The following is a 19,129-nucleotide window of genomic DNA, read 5'->3' as shown; positions in this document are numbered from 1 at the left end:
CCCAAGTGATCCAGTGGAAAGAGAACACTGTTTTGAAAACGGGGACCAGAGTTCAAGAGTTGGTTCTGCCACTAATGACCTGACTTCCCTGAGGTTTAGTTTCTCAGCTGAAAATGAGGATAATTAGCTTCAAATGAGAAAATATATGTAAATGAGTTTTGTAAACTGTAGACCTCTATACAAATACTAGTTAACAATGTTATTACAAGGCTTGTACAGTTCCAAACTAACATTTTAACTTGAATCATGACTTTGTCAGTTCTGTTGAAAATGTAAAACTTGTCATCTTCTACAGAAACTCTAAGGCAATGTTTTCAGGAGATTTTTTTTTCCCCCAAGCCTTGCTTTCTTTCCTGCATGAATGGGAACTGAATTCATTATGAATTCCCCTGGCACCAGCACACATCCAAAGTATGTGTGGTTTTAAGTGACAAATGATAGGATGCTCTTGCAGGGGCTCGTGTGGAGGCTGGCGGCAGCAGCAGAGGAGCAGACCCCATCATCCCAGGCAGTGCCACCGGCAGCCTCTGTGTGGCACCTAGGCTGCCACCTACAAAGAGCATGCTACAAAGCCTTCCCACCTCCAGCACTCAGGCTGACGGTGCTCTGAAACCCCAGGGATGTCAGATACACACCTCACCCAGCCCTTCTAGGAACTCAGGCACCTGGACAAGAATCCTTTCACCTGGTCCTGTCTATTCATTTCACTTACGGGGAAACTGAGGCTCATACAGTAAAGGTGGCTTGCCTAAGGTTGTGGAAGCCCTGGTCTTAACATTAGGAGACTTCAGTACATGTTCCCATTCTGCGACCAACTAGCTATGCAACCTTGGCCAAAGTATCCTTGTTGAAAGATGATTAATTCTACCATCAATAAAAACCTAGCATTTTCATAGCACTTTAGGATCCATCAATGGTATTCACAGTCTAATCTTCACAATAAACATTAAGACAGGGCAGGCATCATAGTCATCTGCATTTTGTCTAAGAGGAAAGAGAGGCGCAGAGAAACTAAGTGCTTTTTAAGTTTACACAGTTAATAAGGGCCATACATACCTTCTGGCTCCAGATAGAATATTTTCTCCATCAATGCATACTGTTCAATTTCCCCAGTAATTAAACAATGAAAACTTGTCTTACAAGACTTGAAAGATGTATGTGAAAGTATGTGTGAACTAAAAGCTGCTTGACCATTGGTTCCTAACATTTTGAAAATAGGGAACTGTGTTGGTTGTCTGTTCCTGGGGAATAAACCACTCCAAAGTTTAGCAGCTTATAACAGCACACATCTATATTCTCATACAGTTTCAGAGTCAGGAATATGGGAGCAGCTTACCTGGGAGATTCTGACTCAGATTCTCTCACAGAGCTGCAATCAGGCTGTCAGCCAGGGCTGCAGTCATCTCAAGACTTGACTGGGACTTCCAGGCTCTCTCATGTGGCAGGTGGCAGGTTGATCTATGGAGTGACCCCCATTGCTCTCCATGGGGGTGTCTCCTTAGGCTGCCCGAGTGTCTTCCTCATGTAGCAGCCAGCTTCCTTCAGACTAAGGGGTCCAAGAGAGAGACACAAAGAGTGAGCGTCTACCCAAGATGGAAGCTGCAGTCTTTTTATAACCTAATATTAAGGGTGACAAGTCATCACTTCTGCAGTATTCTATTCATCAGAAACGTGTCACTAAATCCAACCCATACTCAAGGGGAAAGCATTACACAAAGACATGAATATGAACACCAGGAGATGAGGGTCATGAGTGCCATTTTGGAGGCTGGCTACCATACGACCTCTTTATAATTCTAAAATCTTGGCTGACTCCCACAAGATCAAGATCATAATTTTTGTATCATCTGTTTGATTGGGAAAAAAGTAGATTAAACTATACAAAATTGCCCAGATTTCTGTACATGTGACTCACAAAAATGGCAACTTTATATGATTCAACCTAATTTATGATCTCTGGAAGCTCTCAGATATTCACTAACTTTTTGATGAAGTTGTACTTCATTAATGCAATAGCATATGTGTTCTTTGGGAAAATGTTAACATGTATAGTTGGAGGTATCTTATTTATTCAGTCTTCAGACAATGCTTGGTGGAAAATGGATTTATGCCTTCCCCCCACCACTCTAGAGTTAACTACATAGACTCCCAGGGGTCCAGAACTCACAGACTCAATCATTGCACAAGCTGGATATGAGATGCAACTAACTCTAGTGGACGCCAAGCGTCCTTCTATTACAGCATATTGTTTTCCAGTAGGGGTCTTTGTCAGACACAGAAACAGCCCTTTCTGTTAAGATGAAAAATTTTAATGCATCAGCTCTGATTTGCCAATAGCTGACCCAGATGGGTCAGAGGCTTTTGTCATATTTCTCAGTGTGGCAGCAACAGACCTAAAGGAATCGTGTTTAAAGCTTATTTATCCTTGTAGCCTCTTAACTTTTGATAGACTGTACTTGAGGTCATCAGTCTGTTGCAGCCTTACTGATGTACATGGATGATGCTCTTACTATTAATACTACTCTGTAAAAAGTAGTCAATACCAATGGTTCAGTTCAAGGAACTGCTATCATACAGTTACCAAGAAACTGCTGTGGGTAGAAACTACTCTAGCTCCTGGGGATGCAGTGGGGAATGAGACAGATACAATATCTGCTGTCATGTATTTTACATTCTTACAGTTCCCAAACCTGGCTGTTTAGAAATACAGATTCTTGGAACCCACACTAGACTACTCAGAAAATATGGGTCAGGGCCAGGAATTTATGTTTTTTAAAGCCCCACAGATGACTCTGATGTAGCTGAGTCCATGGTCCAGCATTTGGGAACCACTGGTATATATTTCAGTCCTGAAGTGTCTCATCTCCTGTTTATTCCACCACCCACAGCAATGGTCTCCCCCTCACTACTTCACAGAAGTTGGTCTTGTTGACATCATCAATGAACTCCTCATAGCTAAGTCCATGGAATATTCCAGACTTCATCTTACTTTCTCCTCTGTGGCATGATACTACTGGCCACACCCTGCTTCTTGAAACTCCCCTCCTTGGCCTTTCATAGTGTTCCCTTTTGGTTCTCCTTTCTGCCTTCACTGCAATTGCCCTCCCCACCCCCACCTTGATAAACAATAGTGTTGTTCAGAAAACTGGCTTCAGTCATTGCTTCTCACTCTCCAAGGAATCCCTGGGTAGACTCCCCCATACTCCTGGTTGAACTAGTCTATGCCAACAACTGGAAACCCTATACACCAGACCTCATTCCTTAAGAACAGAAGTACTCATTAGCACAAAACACTCCATAGACCCAACAGGTACCCCACCCTGAAAGATATACTTATTAAGGTGTGGACCACCATATGGCATTGCCACTGGATCTTAATTAAACCAACAAACTCAGTTAAAATTTAAACTACATGGTGAGCTTCTTGAAGGCAAGAACTGGGTCTTATTTATTTCTGTGTTCTCCCATTGTTGAGGACACTTTATTGAGAATGTGATGTGGCACAATGTCCTATTGAAAAATTGACACAGGTCTTATTTCTCACTACCCAGACTCATCAGGAGGAAACACGCATTCATGCTCCCTTTCTAGAGAGTTAGCCAGACTTTTGTTTTAGAGAAGTCAGCAGTTGTGAGTGTGTTTCATATTCTGAGCCTGAGAGGGATGAGGGTTTGGAAGCTATTGATTGAAGGCTAGAGGGAAGGGAAGGACCTGGAAGAGAATATGTTGTCATAAATGGAACATTCTTTGCATATATGTTCATATTATATCCATATATAGACGTATGTATACAGTATACATATATTCATGTAGTATAAAACATATACATGGATATATAGGAGACAATAACAGTACCTACCTCACATGATTATTATGAACTAAAGTAAATAAAATACAAGCATTGTACCTGGTACATAGTAAGGATGATGCAATAATGTTAGCTTCTTTCCACTGTCTCAAAATCCTACTTACTTAAGCAAATACCAAAAAAAAAAATGTCTATTTGAGTCAGATCCAATTGCTAAGCTTAACCTTAGGCCAGAGAGTGGGTAACTGCACTCATGAAATTTCATGCATAATTTTGTATAAATATACATGTTTGTTTTTCTGAGGATAGAATCTTTAACTTTCATGAGATTCTCAAAGGAGTTCTTATTCCTAAAAATGTCCAGAATGCCTAGATAGCATCTGCTGGTCAACATTTCAACAACCATTACTATTCCCTCTGGTTCTTAAACACACTACTTTCCCATCAAGGTCTACACCAGTAATTCAAAGATGCTGCTTGCTAAGGAAGTTAGTGGAGTCTTCATTCACTTATCCAGGCATGCATTTATTCATTTGTGCAATAGGCAATTATTTGTGCTGACTCTATACCTGACATTATGCTAATCCCAAGGCACAATGAAATGCAAACTCTGTGAGATATTAAAAAAGCAGCTACTCAAGCTGTGGTGAAGGTTTAAAGTAACCATAAAATTTGAAAAATGAACATCGTAGCAGCATAGGAGCAACAGGTTTAAAATCTTCTACTGTCAACAATAGCAAATTTTTTTCTAAGAAAGTGAGAGAAGGGAGATCACTCAGGAACAGAAATGTAGCAGAGACTGTTTTGTCTTTCACTGGACATGAGGCTAAGGGAAGACAGTCTCCCAGACTCTACCACCCGTCCTCCTTGCTGCTTTCTTTTTAGTTTTCTTGGACTGAAATCTTCCCCTTGTATTCCAGATTATTTTCTTTTTTAGCTCAATGTATATTGTAGACTCTTGGAATCTCTGAACTTGGAGGGCCCTAAATCCACAGACACAGCATATAAATTAGGTCTAATCTCCAAAGTATCTAAGGAGGACAGTCTCACTACCTTAGAGGCCCATTCTATATTTGGGCACATCTAATTATTAGTAATTTCATTCTTGTTTTGAACTAAAATCTGCTCTAATTTTCCACTAGAAGTCCTAATTTCATCCTTTGGGACTATGCATATCTTCTGCAACAATATTTTTCATCAATGGCTCATAAAATCAATTTTGGAATTATATCCAGTATTATATTTAATGAACTTAGAACAGGAGAAGATAAATTAGATGAAAATAGAATTGAATCGAATCAAAGTGAGTAGAAAATATCAGTGTTCACGGCATGTGATAGAGACTGGTATTATTTTTCAAAGTTTTGCTTCAGTTGTATATAGATTTATGTAAATGTGTACTAGGTTGTGATTTAAAATCTACTTCTTATTTTGGTTGCCATTGAGAAGTTTGGAAAACATCAACTCCTTCAGATATTTGAAGACTGTGTCATGGAATCCAGTATGTTCTGGTCTCCAGATTCAGTATCCCAGTCTTCTTGAATATGCCTCATTTGACTTCGTTTCCAGTGCCTTCCCTACCTGGTCTCTCTGCTCCGACTGTGCTGTCTTGAACGTTCCTCTTGAAGTGGAATCAGAGAACCTCCCAGCCAGGATCTGCCTGGGAGACAGGGGGACACCACCATACCTTGGGGCAAGGAGACAAGAAGCATTCTCCCTGCTGTCCTGTTTGCCAAGTTCTCCAAAGTCTTCAGCAGTGCTGTGCCTAGAACATTGACCCTGGAATCATAGAGCTTCCAGGAAGGTGTTTATGGGAAACTCAGATTAAAAAATACATATTGAACAGCTACTCTGCAGGGTCTCAGGTTAGTGCCAAGAGACAGAGAGGTGAGGCCACCGCCCTGTGCACTCCAGGCCCACTCACCCCTGTTGTCTCATTGAATCTATGAGCTATGCAGAATCACTTTCACCTCATTTTACAATAAAAAATCTGAGGCTCAGAGAGGCAGATAAGAAACTTCTCAATGGATGTTAGGACTTGTCATAAAACTTGCAATAAATGGTCATCAGATAACTTATAATGTGATGTGGGTGACAATGGTGGTAGCTCTCACTTCAATAGCCCTTGACTGCTCCCAAGACACCCTCCTAAGCCTTATCCCAATCATCCAGTGATTGTGGGGCAGATGACAGCATTTCCATCTTCCAGGTGAGAACATGGACCCAGAGAGATTAAGCTACTTGCCCAAGGACACATGTGTAGAGGGTACTACAGCTAGGATTTGAACTTGGGTCCCAGCCCTAAATCCAATGCTATGTTTATGGGCCTCTATGCCTAATGCTGACTGTTTTCGCCAGACCTACTGAAGAAAACTGCTCTTTCTCTTCCCTGGTCCATAAATTTGCAAAGAGGTTCTGGGGTACTACTGTTCATTCCATCTAGCCTATTATGGTCAAGATGGCATTAGCCCTCATGACTCTAGGATAAGATGGATTTTTCCCACACATGGCCAACAAGCGTGGGCCAAGTTGTAAACACTATTTACATCCATCTTGGACAGCAGCCGAGTGTGCGGTCAGTGTGCCAGGGAATATATGAGAAAACCAGGCAGCCTTAATCTCTGTAGCATGTGGAAGGAAATAAAGACCACCTTGACTGATGGTTGACTCGATATGTCTGAAGGGGATTAAGTCTGGCTGTGACAGAAACGGCTCGGGAGCCAAAGTGAAGAGAACTCGATGAGGTATGGCCTTCCAAGTTTAAACTTCTAATCTCTAAGGACCAGAGTGACTTCGCAAGGAATTCAAGAAGAACGCAATTCACTCAACATATAATAGGATCCTGAAATCCTAAGAATGTTTTCCTGAGGCCAGAAAAAGGAAAGACGTGTAGTGGTGCCTGCTGTGGGGTGACTGTAGTCTCAGGCAGGCTTTGCAGTGCTACTTTGATAATTCCGCACCACAAAGGTATTACAGGATTGATGACATTTGCAGGTGTTGACACCTATCCAAACTCATCCTCTAAACGGAGAGCTTAATAGATAGAAAGTGAACGGCTAAACATATCCATGCATTCACCCCAACTAGCAGACTGGCAAAGTCAAAGCCCAGAAATAAATGGAGTTTAATCTCTGAAGTTTAACCTTAAATACTGTCACTGGATTTTTGAGGTGATTCTCTCCCCCCTTGACAAATGTTTTTCTTCCTCTGGAGGTTTGTTTTTTGATAATAAGCTCTGTTTGCATTTGCAAAATATAACAAGTGAACTTCCAGATGGACTTCTCAAAGTGCAATCCAAACATGAAGGAAACAAGAAATCCAAAAGTCAAAGGCAAGTGGGAGGTTTTCTTCTCCCCCAAATCTCTGGGGAGTTCAATTCATTCAACATGCTCACATTCTGGTTTCATTTCCATTTTCTATAATAAGAGATGAAGATGTATATGTCAATGTTGATGTATCAGAGAGATGATGAATTCCAGGCTAAAACACGGCGACATCTGCTTGGAAACGAGATGGAAGAAATTAAGATGCTTACCATGATTATTTTCTTCCAGAGCAAATTTATAGTATCTTTGGTCTCAAGGGCAGAAATTCCAGACAGAATAGCTTTGCATCTCCTAGGTAACTCTCTGAACTGCATAGCTATAGAAATTCATTGCTTTAACACTGGGTGTCCTTATTAGGGAAAAATCTTAAATTCTATGCCAACAAAGAAACTCATTGACTACTAAGCAATAGTCATGAAAATATTTATGACATAGATTATAAAAAGGTGCTCCAAATAGAATAAAAGCTGAGGTTATTCACTATTTGGACCAACTGGGGGGAAAAAAACATTATTTACACCTAGCATAGTACACTCCATGCTTTTAGTAAATATTTTTTCTAGATTACGTGTCCTCGTATTCTAGAAATGGTAAATTTGCTTAAGTACCAGAGGCAATTGGCAAACATGAATAGAGCTATATAAATAATAAGTGCTAGAGCACTGCCTATACTATATCCATTTATACGTTATTCAACAAAATTGTATCCAGTGCCTACTACATACCTGTGTTTGGAACTGGAGATGCAAAGATAAATACAATATGATCTCTGCCTAGTACACGATTTGCTTTACTAATTCCTGTAAACTTCTTAGGAAGTCGTGCAGGCATTAGCACATACATTTCACAGATGAGGAAGCTGAGGTTGGACAAAGGTCACACACCAGAAAGCACCAAAGTCAAGACTAATACCCTGACTTCTTTCTTCAAGCCAGCTCTTTTTCCTCTCTCGTAGGATAATATGATTGACAGAAGACCCAGAAAGTGTTTGGATGACCCAGGGGCAACCACTCACAGTGTCTAAGGGATATCAGAGCTGGCCTTTCACGTCGTATTAACATCTCACTGCCGTCCATTTTCATTTTTCATCCAGATGTCTAGCAATATGTAGACACAGCTGTGATCTCAATCAGAAGTTAATGACACTTTGCAGGAATTACTGAAATGCTCATTGAAAAACTATTCTCTTCCAATTATGCTTTGAAATAATCCAATAGAGAAAGGGTTTGGGAATTTTTGGAGCATCTTCTCTCAAAATTTTAGCAACAGGAGTTGTAAAATGTTCCCAAAAATATCGCCTGGCATGAAAACCTCTTTCAATGCAAATGAACCATTGATAAAAAGGAATTTGTTAAGAGAGACAAAAGTTGGGGTGAAGCTCATGAGAAGCTGCCAGAGAAGCCTCAGATTGGAAAGGAACGCCTGGGAGGTGTGGAGGGGCTGGCACACAGGTCATTTGCTGTCAAAAGGGGACAAAGAGGACATTTTACACCCATCTTAGATACTACTGATTTGATTTTTTTATACTGGCAGAATTAACATGTGACTATTCCACAGTAACCACAATAAAATGAAAACAATGCAATAAAATGGAAATAATTTGTTGATCACAAAACTTCTAGATCTAAGGATTCCCTCACTCATTAGTTGTGTGATGCCAGGCAAGTCATTGAACTTCTCCGAACTTCCATTTCCTTGTCTCCAAAGCTGGATACTTGTTACTACCTCATAGAATAAATATGATGATGGATTTGAAGGCACTTACGAAAGTATATAACATTATATGAATCCAAGTTTCCCTTTTTTATTTACACAAAAAAATCCAAATCCAAATCTGGTGTTGAACAGCTCTCTATGCTCAAGTGTTATTTGTCATGAATTCAGCCTAACTTTCAGCTGCCCCCAGCCCTGGTCACACTCCCTCTGCCTGTTTTCCAAAAGTGAGTGATCAGGGAATGCTTCCTGCACGTGCTCCCCACTGCTCCAGGTCTGGGATCCGAGGCTGGGTGTGCTTGCTGCATCTCCAGTTTGGAAAAGCAAGGCCTTCAATTAGTCTTCCCAGCACTCTGATGCTCCCAGGGTGACAGTGAGGACACTCAGATGCCTGAGAGTCTGCCTTTTGACTGCAACCCCTCCAGCCTGTTCCTTCACTAGTTCCTCTCATCTCAGTCAATGACATGTCCATTCACCCAGGTTCTCAGATGAGAAGGGGGGTTCATTTTTGACTCTTACATTCCATTCACCTCTCATCTCCATCCAACCCATCCCCCAAGGACCATCACTTCCATCTTCAAATTCCTCGGAAAGGCCTTTTCTGATCTCCTCTGCTGCTTTTGTTCATAGCACTTATTAATTATATTATGTTATATTCTTATTTACTGTCTGTCTCCCCATTGGAATGGAAGCCCTATGAAGGCAGGCATTTGGTTTTTTTTTTTATTTATCGCCATATCGGCATTTAGACTAATGTCCAGCGCATTTCAGATGCCTTAAGAAGCTTGAGTGAAGTACCCTTGAGCCTATCAGGAGACCAGAGCTGCCTTTCTGTTGGAGGCACACTGAATCCAGCTTGGTCAGTGGTATAATCTAGGGTTTAGAGAGGACCATGTATCACCCAAAAGGTGGTCAGCCCGAGGTGAGGAATACCAAGGATAAAGAGTACAAGTTTCCATTGGAATCTGGCACAGCCGGGGCAAAAGGTACCTTGACCTTCAGCACTTGGGGGACCTGACACAAACCTCCTGGAATGGTGGTCCCCAACTTTTTTGGCACCAGGGACCATTTTCATGGAAGACAATTTTTCCATGAACTAGGGTGGGGGGGTGGGGGATGGGTTCAGGATGATTCAAGCGCATTATATTTATTGTGCACTTTATTTCTATTATTGCATTGTAATATATGATGAAATAATTATGCAACTCACCATAGGTTGGGGACCCCTGTCCTAGAGTAACAAAGGGGCTCTGAACTCAAGCCCCAATTCTCTTGAATTTGATTTCACCAAAGAGCTTCCTGATCTGATATGATCTCCTAATTGGCATAACCCCAAGAGGGAGGGACCTTGCCTGAAGTAAATGACAATACCAAGCAGAAACCTCCATTTCCATCTCTTGTGTTGCTGGAATATTTTGAATCCATCATTATTGAGGGCCTACTTTATACCAGGCTTTGGGCTAAATACTGCATATGCTTTATATCATTTATATTATTTAAGAAATAAGATATTATTTCTATTTTACAGATGAGAAAATGAAGCTCACAGGGGTTAAGTAATTTGCCTAAAGTTATACAGATAGTACATGGAAAAATTGAGATTTGAACCATACTATAAACAATGCTACTTCCTAATGCATGTCAACTGCATAGGTCATTTACTCCTGTGTTATCCCCCAGATGCAGGTGAATCAGGCCTCTGAGTTAGCTCTTGCAGTGTGAACAGATACTGTAGAATTTCTAGAGCTGATACGCAGAGACATTGAGCCTGGAACACGATGACTGTTGCAGGGGCCTTTCTGGTGGCTGAGCCTCTGACGCCCAGGAAGCCGTGAGAGATGTGACCTCTCAGGCCCTGGGAGGTGCTAAGCGGCGGCGTGTCTCCCAAAAGAAGACTCCAGCCTATTGGCCCAGCCTGAGCTGGAATCACAGGACTCACCCACAGAAAAGGTGAACTTTAGCTTGATTAATGATTATGAAACTCTTTAAGTTTCAGTTCCTAGGGACTGTCTTTTGCTCTAAGCCAATTCTCTTGAAATCTCCAAGCTATGAAGGCTGGTCACCAGGAAAGTGTTTGTAAATATCCTCCAAAGGGGCTGTTCTCTGGGCTTAGAGACAATGCCTTGGCCCCCAAAACAAACCAGGACCTTACTCTGAAGTTGGCACGGAGATGAATGTTTGTCCCACACATCAAAGGAAGGGGACTGTTTCTAAGCAGGAACCACTGAGCCTTGATGAAGGCACCTACTTTCTTTCTTGGGAGAGGCTGGATACTACCATCCCTTCTGCAGCTCCCAAATCCTCTGTGCATTCTGAAGTGAAAATTTTCTTTCCCAAAGATGGGATCAGTGAAAATCCTTACTTAGCAAGACATTCAGACCTCCTACAAATATCTTTTCTCATGATCCCCAAAACTCTCTCACTATGTGCCGCACAGGCATTACCAACAACCAAAGTTATTCTTCTCTCCCGAGCATGCTGAGAGAGAAAGCTCTTTTACTGAAGATTGTTTCTTTGACATTCACGCTCCAACAAGGATAGTCTCTTCTGGGCCTAATTTGACTTCTTTATGTGCCAAGAGGAAACTTTCTCTCTGAAGGGCAGGCACACAGATATCTGAAGAGGCCTTTAGGAGGCACTTTATAATTTCCTTGAATTTCCTAGAATGTTTGGAGAATAATGTGTATTGATTAACTGTCTCTTTCAAAATGCTTAAAGTTCTCCTACCCTTTGATTTTTTAAAGGGAATTAACAGTGAATAAGAGGAGAAAAAAAAGAATATACCAACTCACTCATCCATGTTTGCTAACTAAAAGAAGTGTGACCCAACAGCTCATGAAATGTAACAGTCCATGCAAGGACAGTGAAAGCTAAGCAGCTATACCTGATGAATTTGGAATTGGGGCTACGGGAATAAGAGAGGTGTGGCAGTGACTCCTCGAGACCATGTCATAATCTGACTCTGAAACTAGGATGTACAGCATTACTGGACAGCGACCCCAGGAGTCTGGGGCTGAGATGAAGCACACATGACCTTGAGCTACCCAGCACAAAGGGAAGTAGAGACCTGACCATACCACAGACTGTGCCACTGAACACACAAAGCATGTGACACTCCTAGGCCAATTCTAATAGAGAATTCTACTTCCAACCAATGACTTGGCACAAAAACAATAAAAAAAATATTAAACCTATGACCAACGTCATGATAGGAAAATTAGCACATCTGAGTATGTTTTTTACTATAGTGTCTCGTACGCACAGCTTTTCCTTTTTTCTTACAGTGACAGGCCCTACCTGGTCATCCCAGGGCACTGATATTTTGAATACTGAAGACCCACTGATACACTGTGCACACAGATAGGAAGCTTTGATGGTGGGGAGAACACTGGATTTAGAGACAGAAGGTTGGAACTCCATTCTTGATTGCTGCTACTAGCTGTGTAACTTGGCGCAAATCATTTAATTTTTTGAGTCCTGTTGCTATATCCATAAAATGCAAAACCTAGAAAATTCAAGGGACTAGTCTTACGAAGTAGGCATTACCATCCTCCATGTTACGGGTGAGGAGACTGTGGCCATGCAGTTAACGAGGAAAAGAACCAAGACAAGGTACAAGTTCACAGGTTACGTTGCTGGTGTTTGTCTACACCATGATTTCTTGAGACAGGCTTAAGTGAGGAGGAAAGGGGAGTTCTCAGGAGTCGTCTTCACAGCTGTGCGAAGCAAGGTCGGGGTGTGAGTAGGCAGGGAAGAGAATGGCAGGGAGTACTGCTTAGCCGCACCAACACAGCCCACTCAGGCTCACACCCCTCGGACACACCCTCACAGTGTCTAAGGGGATGGAAAGGCGAGTTCCTAAATGTCTGAGGACCGCTGCAAGTGGATGTGCCCCACATGTAGAACACAAGGCCTGGCATCCATTCCAGGGAGCCTTTGCTTTTACATTAAATGCCTTGGACGTTCAGTGCCTTTGGGGTTAATTAGTTAATTAATTAATGCACAGGCCATCAAAAGTTTCACATTAAACTTCCTCCATTCAGCCCAGTTTTGAGGGGTGAGGAGGCAAAAAATAACAGCTCCTGATACCATTTTCTCCTTTTTTCAAGGCCCCTTTTGAGGAAGTTAATGTTAATAATACAACAAAGGAAGTAAAACAGAACCTTTGGTATGGTCTTCTTTCCACCTTTCCTGTAACCCTTGGGTCCACCCTTAGTGCCAGCCCCAGCCTCACCCCCACTCCTCTGACAGGTCTCAGCTGCAGCCTCACCTCTTCTGGGAAGCCTTCCCTGACTACCCCACAGTGTCAGTGAGCCTCTCTACTCTTCCCACCCAAAGCACTTGGAACCTCCCCTCTGCAGCATGTTGCATGCTAGAGCTTGTTCAATTAAACTTTGGAACTGTAGTTATTGATGAAGTCTTCTCATGAGACTCTGAGCTCCTTGAAGGCAGTGGCTGTGTCTGTTTCATTCACTGCTGCACCCACAACCCCCAGGTCAGTGTGTGGCACGCATGTTGCCTGAAACACCCCCTCAGCATTAGTTTCTCCTTCCTTTCCCCAGTGTCTGAATCATCACCAGCAAGAGCTATTCACACAGTGCCCACAGTGCGTGGCATTGTGTTAGGTGACACAGAGCCCAGGAACACATCTCCACTCTTGGAGTGAGCTGGCACTGAGCCACGAGGCAGCCATCAAGGCATGTTGGAAACAACGCTGCGTTTGTGGTCAGGAGATTGTCGCAGGGCACCTGCTTCTAGTCTCAGTTTCCCCATCTATAAAAATAGAAATACAAACATGTCCTGTGCCTACCTCACACAGTTATTCTGACGACCACATGAAAAATAGATGAGAGAAGTTTATAAATTGTGAAGTGTCGTGTTATGCGTGATGTTTTTTTTGGTTTTTTTTTATTGTGGTAAAACATACGTAACATGAAATTTCCCATTTTAACCATTTTTAAGTGTGCAGTTCAGTTGTATTAAGCACATTCACATTGTTGTGCAACCATCGCAGCCACCCATCTCCAGAACTATTTCATCATTCCAAACTGAATGGACAATTTTCATAAGCAGTGTAAGAGGCAGGCAACTTTTCCTAAACCCTCTTTTTTTAAAAAGCTCTCCTTAGCCTTCCTGTTCTCTAAGCCCCTTCACAGGCTTATGGCCCTAGGGATCTCATGACCTAACCCCTTATTTCACATATGGGGAAACTGAGACCCAGACAGGGTACCTGCCTGAAATCACACATGGAGTCAGAGGCAGAGCTGGGACTAGAACCTCTACAAATCCTTCACCTACTCCTCCGGACAGAGCAGGAAGCAAAGCATCCAGAGCAGGACACACCCCGTAAAACCTCAGGTCAACCCTGCTCAGATCGAACTTCCTAACTCTGACATGTGGGGACGGAAAGAGAATCCAAAGAACTCATGGATCCTTGGTAAATTGGAAAAATAGTCTTTACCTCTTAAGACAAAATTGGACTACATTTGTAAAGGCAAAACGCAGTCACCTCTATGCTATTGGCCTTGAATGTGAAAGCACTTCTGTTAAAGTAGTCACTCCTACTCATTAATTCTCTATAAAGAAATTTAACCAAAAGCCATCTCCATTAAAGTGTCTTGAAAATTAGATGAGATTCAAATGAGAATTCTAACATGAAATTAAGCAATTGTTTTAGGTGGCAAGATTTTAGTTAATTGATCTAGAACCTTGATCAAGACAGAGTTCTAACTATTCTAGAAGCTATAGGAGATCGTCCAAGGGCTGTGACTCAGGAGTCCTGTGCTCTTTAGTAGGGCCACATTGTCAGCCATGGGAAGGATGGGTTAGAGAAGAGACTGGAGACCATTTGAAGAGCTGGGAGAGTGCTGAGGCCAGGCTGTGGCGGGGGATGGGGGGTGCTGGGTGGATGGGCAGACAGAGACACACTGCAGATGCACAGTGGCATTTACTCTTGGCAGGCTGTGGGGAAGCAAGAGACAAAAAGCTTGGATTTTAGCAGTCAGATGAAAGTGAAAGGAAGATAAAGAGCGAAGGTCGGCAGGAAGATAAGCTGGATGTTGGCCACACTGAGGTTGATATGACCATGGGAACCCTGGCCAGTTATATGAACTCTCATTTCTGGACTTTGCTTTTGTGTCAGAAATACACACTTTCATCTTATTTAAGTTGTTGACATTTTGGTTTTTCCATCCCTTGTGCTCACATATAAGCCTAATGAATGCCAATAACATTGGGCCTCTCCATCTTTCTCACAACTACAATCTCCTTTGAAGAGATAAGCACTTCATCCCCAGAATATCTCATAGCTCTGAAAGGAGCCTCATCTCCCTCTCAGAGTTCCCATATTCAATCTGTCTCCAATGCTTACAGTTTCTCCCTTAAAGATAAGTGCTAGGTTTGCCTTTTTAGTCTAGTGTCTTTCGTGATCCTCTCGCCTGGGCGACCACTCATTCAGTATGGCATGTCTTCTCTCCCTTCCATCAACACAGACGCTTCCTCCAGCCTGCCATGCACTGCCCTGATGAAGAACCCTACAACCCACCCAATAACTCTCAATGTCCCACTTGACTTCCAAGATCCTCCCAAATCTGGCTTGGACTGATCTGATGTTTTCCCCACATTTTCCAATATGAATTTGAGTTCTAATCAGGCCAGTCTTCTTTCCAAAATACCATGTCCATTTCCAGCTCCACAATTCACCCCATTTATTCTTTCTACATGGAATATCTTTTCACCTTTCACTTGGCTACAGTGTTTCCAGCCATCTCTATTTTTCAAAGACTTGAGCAAAATTGGTGAGTCACCAGATAGGAGCAGGTATGACTTGATCTGAGACGAAAATTCAGGAAGGCTCTGAGCAAGCTTCCAGCTAGATCTTAAGCAACTTGAAAGCAGAGATCCTGTCAAATACCTCCTTGACATTAACCTGCTCCCCACAGTTCTGAAAAAAGTGATCAATACTAAATCTTGAGAGATTCTCCAAATAAGGGAAGGAAATAATGTGAAAGTGAAATCATTTAAAAATTCACAAATAACTAAAACTACGTGACAAAATAGACTTCCACACATAAATACAAATGGATGTAAAAATTAAAACCCACAACCTCACACCCATTAGGATGGCTACCATAAGAAAAAAAGATGCAAAAAATAACAAGCATTAGTGAAAGTGTGGAGAAATTGGAATACTTGTGCACCATGGATGGGAATGTAAAATGGAGCAGCCACTGTGGAAAACAGCATGGAAGTTCCTCAAAATATTAACAATAGAATTACCAGGCTGGGCACAATGGCTCACTCCTCTAATCCTAGCACTCTGGGAGGCCAAGGCAGGAGGATTGCTTGAGGCCAGGAGTTCAAGACCAGCCTAAGCAAGAGTGAGACCCTATGTCTACAAAAAAATAGAAAAATTAGTGGGGTATGGTGGTGTGGCCTGTAGTCCCAGCTACTTGGGAGGCTGAGGCAGGAGGATCACTTGAGCTCCAGAGCTTAAGGTTGCAGTGAGCTATGATGATGTCCCTGCACTCTAGCCAGGGCAACAGAACAAGACTCTATCTCAAAATAAATAAATAACCATATGACCCAGAAATTCTATTTCTGGTTATATACCCAGAAGAACTGAAAAAAGGATCTCAGCAAGATATTTATATACCCATATTCATAGCAACATTATTCACAATAGCCAAAAGTTGAAAGCCACCCAAATGTACAGCAATGGATGAATGGATAAACAAAATGTGGTTTTTACATATAATAGAATATTATTAAACCTTAAAAAGTGCTATGGTTTGAATGCTCATTTCCTCTAAAACTCTTTGTTGAAACTTAATCACCATTGTAACAAAATTAAGAGGTGGGACTTTTAAGATGTGATTAGGCCATGTGGCCTCCACCATCATGGACAGGATTCGTGCCGTTATGAAAGGATGAGTTCAGCCCTCTCTTGCTCTCTCTTGCCATTAGGCCTCCTTTCATGGGATGATGGAGCAAGAAGGCCCTTGTCAGATGCCAGCCCCTCAATCCGGGGCTTCCCAACTTCCAAAACTGTGAGCCAATTTCTGCTCAGTACAAATTACCCAATCTCAGGTATTCTGTTATAGCAGGAAAAACAGACTAAGACAAAAAGTAAGGAAATTCTGACACATGCTTCAATATGGATAAATCTGAGGACATTATGCTAAGTGCAATAAGCCAGTCACAAAAGATAAATACCATATGATTCCACTTATATGATGTACCTAGAATAGGCCAATTCATAAAGACAGAAAGTAGAATGGTATTTGCTAGGAGCTAGAGGGAGGGAGTACAGGGTATTGTTTAATGGGTATAGAGCTTCTTCAGTTTGGGAAAATGAAAAGAATTCTGGAGATCGGTTGCATAGCAATGTGAGCATATTCAACATTACTGAACTGTGCACTTAAAAATGGTTAAGGTGGTCATTTTATACTATGCATTTCTTTTACCACAATTAGGAATAAAAAATTTTTTTAATAAAATTAGACTCTATAGGATTTGGTTTTCAACTCTAGCAACACATTTGAATCACCTGGGGAATTATGAAAAGAAAACATTGATTTCTCTCTTCTTCTTCCTTATAGATGTTTGTTCAATTGGTTTGAGGTAGGGTCTTGAATGATTCTACTGTATAGCCAGAGGCATGAATCACTGGTATAGGAATTAGGAGAAAAGTCAGTGATCTCACATTTCTTTTATAGACCCAGAATCTTGGAAGAAATCTATGAGAGGTAGAAGAAAAGCTTGAACTTTAGTTTAACATACCTGAGGTTGGTTCCCATCCTGCCACTCTAGCTTGTGACATTGGGCAACTTACTTCCCAGCACCTGGCAGAGGATCCAGTGTCTACCCTGATGTCTGGCACACAGTAAACTATTGATAGATATTAAATGAGTGAATAAATAGCACAGCTATCTAGGAATGTAATGACTATATTGTCACTTTTGTTTTGAGAGTAGCTACCAGAAAAAATAAAGGTAGAGCACTTGGCATAGAGTAACATGTAATAAATGATAGATTTGTCATCCCACAATGTAGAACGACCTTTAGAGATTGTCTAATTCAATCTTATCATTTAGCAGGTGAGAACATCGGGGATCAATGAAGAGACAGGATTCTTTACCCAGAGTTCATTTTATTACATAATAGCCTCCTTCTACTTTCTTAACTTCTGGTGTCTGAAGTGTTTTAGTATAAATACCTACACTAAGACTTCCAAAAATCAATGCTGCTGTTCAAACCATGACTTATGACAGGAACTAGGATGTGTTTGAATAAGCCTGCATGTTCTTTGCTCAGCCAGGTTAGATGGCACAATGTAGCTCTTTATAACAATCTGTGGAACATCAAGTCTGAGATCTGAGTTACTTTATGTATCAAAGACAATTTACTGGGGTTTCCTGGGGGAGTAAATCACTCCTTGCTGATTTTCAGGGGGTTTCTCTAAAAAAACTTCTATAAAAGTTTTTATAGAAGCTTCTATAAAACTTCCAAACTTTAAGACCTCAGTGACTTGCCGAGGGTGCCCTGTGCCTCTTAGTCATGCACTGACAGCCCCTTTGGAGTGTAGCCAGAAGGAGGTGTGTGAACTACCTGTGGGACCTGGGCATGCCACCTGCAGTCCCAGAGTCTTCCTTTTTCTAGACATCCAGGTACTCATGTATGCCAAAGTTGAGAAGCATTGCCATTCTGGGAACCATCTGATGGTTCATTCAATCCATCTTACTGTGCCTGGCACCATAGATACAAAGTCAAAGAAGACATTGTTCGTATCATCAAAGAGCTCAGAATCTGCTAGGTGATCTACAAACAGCTGATGACGTAGTATAGTGTGATCATTCATTCACTTCATTTAGTCATTCAACAAAAATGTATTGAGAGCCCACCATATTTTAGGCATAGATTCACATACAGGAAGGCTGTACAGAATAGTGCTCAAACCGTGAACTCAGAACGCACACTGCTGGGTTTGCATCCCAGCCTCATTACTCACTACCAGTGTGACCTTGGACAAGTGACTTCATCTCAGTATGCCTCAATTTCCTCATTTGTAAGAGGGAGATAATAATGCCACCTCCCTCACAGGGTGACTTTGATAGATTCAGTGAGTTCATACATGTAAAACCTAGTAGAGTCTCCTGACATGTAGTAAGTCCTGAGTAGGTTTCCAAAGGACTCTAAGCTTCATGAAGGGAAGGACTTTTGTGTCTTTTGTCATAGGCAATCACAAAATATTTGTTGAACAGACAAATGAATTTCTGCGGGA

The 19,129-nt window shown here is 41.7% G+C and overlaps 1 long non-coding RNA gene across 1 annotated transcript in view; it reads right to left on the bottom strand.

The window, feature by feature from the left end:
• Nucleotides 1-1,303: 1,303 nt before the first annotated feature.
• LOC123645817 overlaps nt 1,304-19,129 on the bottom strand; it is a 147,681-nt gene continuing 129,855 nt past the window's right edge. Inside the window, exon 3 of the long non-coding RNA XR_006737714.1 lies at nt 1,304-1,546. This is a non-coding gene — a long non-coding RNA (uncharacterized LOC123645817). The remainder of the gene's footprint in view (nt 1,547-19,129) is intronic.

Source organism: Lemur catta, chromosome 10 (genome assembly GCF_020740605.2).
Source record: "Lemur catta isolate mLemCat1 chromosome 10, mLemCat1.pri, whole genome shotgun sequence".
Lineage (NCBI taxonomy): Eukaryota > Metazoa > Chordata > Mammalia > Primates > Lemuridae > Lemur > Lemur catta.
The sequence above is the reverse complement of the archived record's forward strand: the minus strand, read 5'-3'. Positions and strand labels throughout refer to the sequence as shown.